Source organism: Cupressus sempervirens, chromosome 10 (genome assembly GCF_028749045.1).
Source record: "Cupressus sempervirens isolate cs-2001-9-10 chromosome 10, ASM2874904v1, whole genome shotgun sequence".
NCBI lineage: Eukaryota > Viridiplantae > Streptophyta > Pinopsida > Cupressales > Cupressaceae > Cupressus > Cupressus sempervirens.
The window spans coordinates 722301993-722309818 of record NC_143127.1 but is presented as its reverse complement, the minus strand read 5'-3'; the positions used below and the strand labels follow the sequence as shown (position 1 = coordinate 722309818).

At 34.9% G+C, this 7826-nt stretch overlaps 1 long non-coding RNA gene across 2 annotated transcripts; it reads right to left on the bottom strand.

Annotated features, from left to right (window-relative positions):
- Window positions 1-1401: 1401 nt before the first annotated feature.
- On the bottom strand, window positions 1402-4868 carry LOC149535869 (uncharacterized). Of its 2 annotated transcripts, XR_016357855.1 has the most exons (3): window positions 4526-4868; window positions 4306-4357; window positions 1402-4174 (listed from the first exon to the last, which is right to left on the bottom strand). It is a non-coding gene; the product is annotated as an uncharacterized LOC149535869 (long non-coding RNA). The 2 variants fall into 2 exon arrangements; XR_016357854.1 differs by having other exon boundaries at window positions 1402-4357.
- Window positions 4869-7826: the final 2958 nt, after the last annotated feature.

The following is a 7826-nucleotide window of genomic DNA, read 5'->3' as shown; positions in this document are numbered from 1 at the left end:
CATGAATCAAAAAAATAGTTTGCCATGGGATTAATTGGAACCTTCTCCTCAAAAATAGAAGCCCCTACCTTTTTGGGTGCAAATTTAAGCAGGTGGAAAAGGTGGGGGGGCTAGAAATTGCCCAACCAGCTTAGGCTTTTCTTGTGCCACCTGTCAATCATATACCAATTTCTAAATTTTTTAAGCATATCTATTTATTTAGTAAGTGAATTGAATATGTTAAAATAAAAATAAAAATCATGAGACCACATGCTTCCATAAATTATGGGGCTTAAAATTTTTAAGATTAACTCCACAAAATTCATGGGACCTCCCATTTTAAAATAATCCTAAAAAATTTCTAGAATACCCGCTGAAATTTTTTAGAAAGCCCCCCCCCCACCTCTATGGAACTGCACCCTAAGAGACATAATCCAATGCATCAAACCAAAAGATGGAGAAAGAACTAGAACAACCACCTCATAGCAGCATAACTAATGCAAAACACAATGCCAAGTCATTGATTCCTTCAAACCACAACAGAAACATCTACATTAGACAAAAATATTAAATAAATAACCTACCACAGTCACATTTAAATTCAATTAAGAATTTACAGATTTCTTCCATCTTTTTATCCCTTAAAAAGTCATTAAATTTACATGTTTAGTTAGTTAGAGCTATTCTACAAACAAAATATTTTGCACTTAATCCGACAAGATTCAAGCAATCAAATCTGATTGAAAGTGCTTCTATACTGCAGATACCATCAATAGATTGACAGATAGAGCATCAATTGGCCATTCTATGGAGTATTAAATTATTCTGCACAAGCTTGAAATTATGAGAATTTCCCGGTATAGAAAGGAGCATCCACCAACTTTTTATTGATGGTAGGCTAGGAATGTGAGAAATATTTATTTCATTTTGTACTGTATTGTTTTGTTGTTCATATTTTGACAAGTCTATTGTTCTGTATTGCATAGTTACCATAGTGTCCAAAGTTGTTTGAGGAGCGTTGTTGCAGCAGTGAAGCTGTTAGTAAGCCAGAAAGGTGCTAGTAGATTGAATTGCGTTGTTGCTTCATTACCATGTCAAACATGACAGATTCCTATTTAGTATTTAACCACATCAAATAAACTGACACTTGCACCCACATGAGGTTCAAGGGATCTGCCAATAGACAGGTAAAATTTTAATATATATTCATATTACATAACTAATTATATAATTTTTTAATTGTCTAGACGTTCCTTTCTGTACTGCTAATTATTAAGAGTTGTAGATGATAGATTAAAGTCGATTTTATTGGCATTGTACATTACTAACATATACTTGTTTTTAACTCTGGAATATTTTGAGGACACCTAGATTGCAAACAACAAACCTTGAATCAACAACTATAGCATTTAGGTCCAAAAATTGCTCAAGTATTTTTTTTAAAAATTTGGCTCTCTAATTTACTTGTGATGGCAGCCTTACCGATTCACAGGCTACAGGAGGTTAAAATACAAATGCAGAAAAATTTAGTAACATCATGTTCAGAAATGTGACAGGAATTACAAAAGATGACGATCAGTCACTCCAAACAATCCATCCATTTAATGCTTAGCCTTCTTATACAACAACATAGAGAAGCTAACAGACCAAAATGTTAGTCATAACAAGAGATTATAAAACCAGTTCAAACTTCTTCGACGCCCTGCCGAATTCTCTTCCTGTCACAAGCAGTCGATCTCCCTTTTGTCTTAAATTACACTCTGCTCCAAACAAAACCAATCAATAACTCTCTCTCCCTTTCCATGGTTTTTATTTCCTGTTGCAAACTCACCACCAATGACAGCCACATTGGGTTAATTTTTCATTTGGTTCTTGCCAGGCATGGAACTTCCTAACCGATTCCCCTATTCCCTTAATCAAAGTTCTCAACTTGGCCAGGAATCTCCAATCAACTAATAATTTCTACAACTGCCAGTAACATTCAAATCTTGCAAGGAAAAGAGTAATTGGTGAAATGGGATTCAAGATCCTTCTTCATTGCCATTGGAAATCCCCAACTTAGACAACACAAAGGCAAGAGCCAATACAAGACACCATAACAAACAAAATTTGACTTCAAAAACCAAAATTGGAAAAAATAGACTTAAAAAGAAAAAACAAAAGAAAGAGTGGGTTGATGTCAACCAATACTTACTGTGTATTTTTCATACTGTTAAGAATGAATGAATACATCTGCCATTTTTATTGCTCAGTCTTTGATGTTAAGAATGAATAAATAGAGGGCCTTTGTGCACACTGTCATACTATTAAGAATGAATAAATACATTTTGCCACTCTTAACGATGTGCACAAATACTGAGCAATGAGTGGCAAATGTATTTATTCATTCTTAACAGTATGACAATGTTTTGGGTGTACCAATGTCTAGTCCAGTTGATAATATGATCTGAAAATTGCTACAGAAAACCCCAAAAGTCTTCACATTCCAAATTCTGCGCAGCACTCTTATCTGTCAAAAATAGACAGTTAGGTGTGTTTGGTATTAGTCCCTGGTCTTGTTTGCAGCTTCCCCAACATTGTACAGCAAGATATATGCCCTTCCAATCTCCTATGATGTCTACATAAGTGGGATGACTGCATAAATCTGTCGATGTCTGATTTATTATGGATGGCGGGGTATTTGTGCAACAGCTGAATGCAAACAGTCACAATAATTCAACACCAATCGATCTCCATGAAGTATCTTCACAATAGCATAGAAAGTTGAACCAAGCAAGCTGAACCTCTACTCATTAATAATGGCTTCTCCTAATCAAATTGCTTAGTAACAAGAAATAGGAATAGAAATAGCAAACACACATAATCTTCAGATTTTACTTGGACGCTCAAGAATGATCTCAAGACCGTGTCTTTCAACGCCATCAAGATCCATAGTAGTGAGGGATTTCGTCCTCCCAGCTCACAGAATAATCTCCACAATTTCTCCAAGTTTCATATAATATCCAAGCATGCCAAAAAAGAGCTCTTCAATCTCCTTTATAATACTTTCTAAGAGCTCAACGACTCACCTTGACAATATAGGATAAACAAAATCACTTGTTTTTTTCCTTTTTCTCATAATTCCAGGATTTTTTTTGTTTTTTTGCCCCTATATTCTTGCAGCTGCTTTTTCTCCCCTAGAATCCCAAAATACCATGCCAAATGGAAAATCCAGTCTATCAATAAAGAATAACAAGCAAGAATACTAAGAGTTGATGTTTTAGAAAGAGATGATGTTTTAGGCACAGAAAGTACTGGAAAAAGAATGCATTTTCAATTACCCAGCACAAGCTTTACTGTAAGCCGGAACAAAGATTTCGATACTGTCTGAAACAAGTTCTTTCATTGATGGAGGAGAAAAAGGAAGACTGATTTCAAAGACTGAGAATAAGTGGATTTGGATGAGATGCTGTATGGGAAAATTGAGATCGTGCTCCTTGTACGGTTGCAGCAGGGGAGAAAAGAGTTTCAGTGGAATTGAAGAACTGGTAAAAATCATCCCTATAGCTATTGAAATGTTGATAACTCAATATAGAAAAAGGACGAAGAAAATATTCAGATTCTTTTAAGAAGGTTGTTTTCGTCATAAGTGCACAATACCAATCTTGGATTCGTCGGAGTGGGGATCCTAATGTGCATTTAGAGAAGAATGCTGTTTCAGTTGACAAATGCTCTAAGATTGCAAAAGATTCAATGAAGATTGGAAGGTTTTCTCCAGGTGGAAAACAGAAGAAATACAAAAGCCACCAGTCTCTCAGTAAAACTGAAGGAATTGTTAATTTGGATACAAGAACACTCAATGTGAACTCGGAGGAGTTTGATGTGTCAAGTCGTAAGGGCTCCATGCTTGTGAAAGAACCAGTGGAAAATGGAATATCTTTACCGGATAAAAAACAAAAGAAATACAAGAGGTGTCAATCTCACAGTGAAAATGTTGCAAAACAGAAGATTAAGAATATTACAAAACCTCTGGTTCACTAAGTCAAAGGAGTTGTTCGTCTGGATGGTCTTTTCTGGAAGACAAAGAGGAAAAGAATTCAGGCAGACCAGGCTTCTTCTTCCATGTCAGAGTAGCATGGATGCATCCCAAAGCCTTTGTGTAATCACTGCTGCGAGGCATCTGATGCAAATGCCATATTTGATCGAATGGAGCAATCTGAAATGCCATTAAAGGAAATTTGCATCATGAATGCAAAATTAGATGTTGATGGTGAAACTTTTGAAGTGGCAGTGGACAGAGTGACGTCTCATTTGCATGAAATCTCAAAAAATTGAGTGTATACTTACGAATAGAGGATAACGATGGCATTAAAAATCCGTTACCAAATACGGGATGTATCTGCAAAACAATGAACTGAGATGAGGATATGTTGAAGCATGGCTACTGGTTGCAAGACAAAGCACATCCGAATAGAAGCAACAAAGTTGAGAATAATTTACAGATTATAGTAAAACAAATAAACCTTGGAAGATCTCAGTAAAGGAGTGGGATCAATGTTCCAATTACCTCTTCCCATACTCAAAGTTGTTCAAAATAACAACACAGAATTGCAAGAAATAACCCTTTCCACGGCAAAATAAGGGAAAATTTGTCTGCGGTGGAGATAATATCTTCTATGAAACTTTCAATCTTATTTGTGCTTTATCCGTATTGAAGAGGTGGTCCCATTAACTTTTTCTACAAAGAGTATGTGTCCATATTTTGATTTGGTTGCCCCCACGCGAGTGACAACACATGTGTTTTAAATAAAAAAATATCCTTATTCATGTTGTGTGAGCTCCCTACCTCATTGGCAGTCGGATGGATCTAGGAGTCGGATGCAAATGAAATGAGCAAATAAAATTGATCAAGTTCATTCTTTTCTTTTTTAAACTTGCCTTTAGTTATCCCTAAAATCTTAAGTCAAGAAATATTAAAGATGTGATGATATTATCTTGAACGAAGAGGGGTGTTTAATTCTAGAGGATGTAAATTTTATTTATAACTTTTCATATGAAAAATCATACTTTTAAAATATAAAGATACACTTAATGAGAGAAACATTGAAGCAAGGAGACACATTCGATAAGAAACAGGAAGACATTAGCAGAGGAGCATTTTGTAAGAGATATATTAATCTATAAGGAGGAATGTAAAATATTGAAGTATGACTTTAATATTAATTTAAATATTATAATGAATAAAAACCCCTTCCGTTCATGTTTATTCAATGCAAAGAGATTTAAAATGATGATTAAGATTCATCCTTTATGATCAGTAAGAAGATTATTGGATGATGATTAAGATTCATCCTTTATGATCAGTAAGAAGATTATTGGAACATTCTGACAGAACTTATGCATCAGATTTTTCCCGCATTCTTTGTTTGATTATCTGGGATAGGCGTGAAATATATAGGTGTGTCCTCATCTCTATCTAATTGGACTTTCCGCCAGAGAAATTAAAATTCCTTTTAGACAAATGTTGAATTGCACACAAGAATTATCTTCTACATTTGGAGTTTAGGCATAATTGATAATATTTTAAATAAATTGTTTCTTAAAGTTGTACGTAATAATCTTCATTGTAGTTGACTCCGTTGCCCAAATAAGCAGAGGGACTGGTCTTTTGAAATCATTGAAATATAGTTATTGGATTTATAATTGAAGTCAGTAATCTGTATATTTCCTTTTTGCAAGCATGTAATCAATTATTGATAACCTTGAATAAACATTCAACCATTTCAAGCAATCACATAACTTTATATTGATCAAGTTCAAGGACTTTGCCAACCGAATAACTCACCAAGTTAAATTTGCTATTGAAAAGCTTCGGATCTGGTGATCAGGTTTGGAGTGAAGATTTACCCACCTAGGTAAACTAGATAACTATCCATCAGATATTTTAGAAGTTTACCTAGTTTGATTTAGATGAGATTTTGAGAACTTTTCCTCACCCCATTGGAGTTCACCAACAGATTGGCAAATATATTGGGGAGAGTTGCTCACAATAGATATTGTGAAGTTACCCAGAATTTCAATTTTGCAAATCAAAATCAGAAAATAGTTGTATCAATTTGTTTGGAAGCAAGAGCCCGGAAGATCAACACATTCCTCGAAAGAGGCGGCGACTCTATTCAATAAAGATTTCAATTGGTAGCTCTACTCAGGGATAAGAATCAGAAGGAAATGATCTGATTAGCTAACAAGAAGAATATATATTATGAGCAAGAAGAGGATCTATGTCACACCATAGAGGAAGCACACATATACCCCTTAGATGCATCTTTCAATTTGGAAAGATGTGAAGGTGAATCCGTAGCACATTTGTTTATAAGGATGGTGAATATTTTTCGAGAAGTGCCTTCAAACATCATGCCTCCATGCAAGGAATTCATAAGAAAATTCTGTGAGTTGGGAATCTCGCCAGATGACCCTGATTTGAAGCTTCTCTTTCAAATATTAGAAGAAAATGATGAAAGTGCAAGCATATATCTCCTTTAGATGCATTTTTTAACTTAGAAAAGCAAGAAGACGAATATGCAGTACAATTCTTCATGGGGATGTTTAAAGCCTATCAAGAAATACCTTCAGAATGCAGACCTCCATCCTTTGATCTTTTCATCAGAATGCATGAATTGAATCTCTTATATGATCATCAATTCCTTATTTTTCTCAAACATATAGATGGTGAACTGATTAAGGTGGAGAATGAATGCTGGACTGAAGTAATATATGAATCAAGTGAGGTTTCAAATTTCAATGGATAATAACTTTTTCGGACAGTCTAAGGAAAGATCTATCCATGATAATACTCGTATGACATCAAATATCAATGAATGTGAAAATAAGGAAGAGGATTCTCTCAGCATGGAAGAGATTTCAGCCTTATTAGACATAGAATATCATAGACATGCCAAGAAAAATGGACCAAATTTTTTCTCAATCCACAATAATAAACAAGTTAATGGATCAGCACATATTCCAGGGGCACTTGATGAAGGAGATGATAATTCCAAAGAACCAAATAGTCGAGATGATATAGAACTGCATACTGTATATGAACAGGGAGAAGTTTTAGGGGAAAATGATGATGAAGATACCCATTTGTTGATCAAGCAGATGATGATTTTCATAAGGATGAGTTAAGTATACAATTTTCTGATAACTTGTATGGTAGAACACCTGTGGAGCCGGATGAAAGCTCTCATGAAGCTATGCCGGATTTCTCTATGTTCCTCAATCCATTGTTTGAAGAGGAAGCAGAAGAAGATACACTCATGCCTAATGCTGATTTTGAAGTTGATAAAACTCATGATGTGTATTTAGAAGGTGAGGCATTTTTCAATTCATCCTATTAGAAAGAAACACATCAAATATGTAAAGATGAGGCGAAATTATATGATTATGATTCTGAAAATTATTCAAGTAGCCTATCTGATCAGATTCTTGATAAGGAAGTTTTTGATGAGTTATTTTCAAATCCTTATTGTAAGGAGAAACAATATCTACAGTATGATGATGGGGCAGATTGTGTGCAAAAGGACAATCAAGCAAAGAAGACTTATTCTGATGCTTGCATGACTGGTCATATGCATAACCATAGCTTCCATTTAGCGAAATCTCTAGTGCACATGATGATCTCTCAAAGGCTAAACAAAAGATAGACTGTGTTGATAAAGTAAGCAATGATGTCAATAAGAATGATGCATCTAATTCAGCAAGGTTCAAAGTGTTGCGTGATCAAAATTGGGTGTTTGATAAAGGAAATGATTAGTGTTCACTTTTGGGGGGCTTGGGGCCACCCAATTTCACTTTGCAAATTTAAT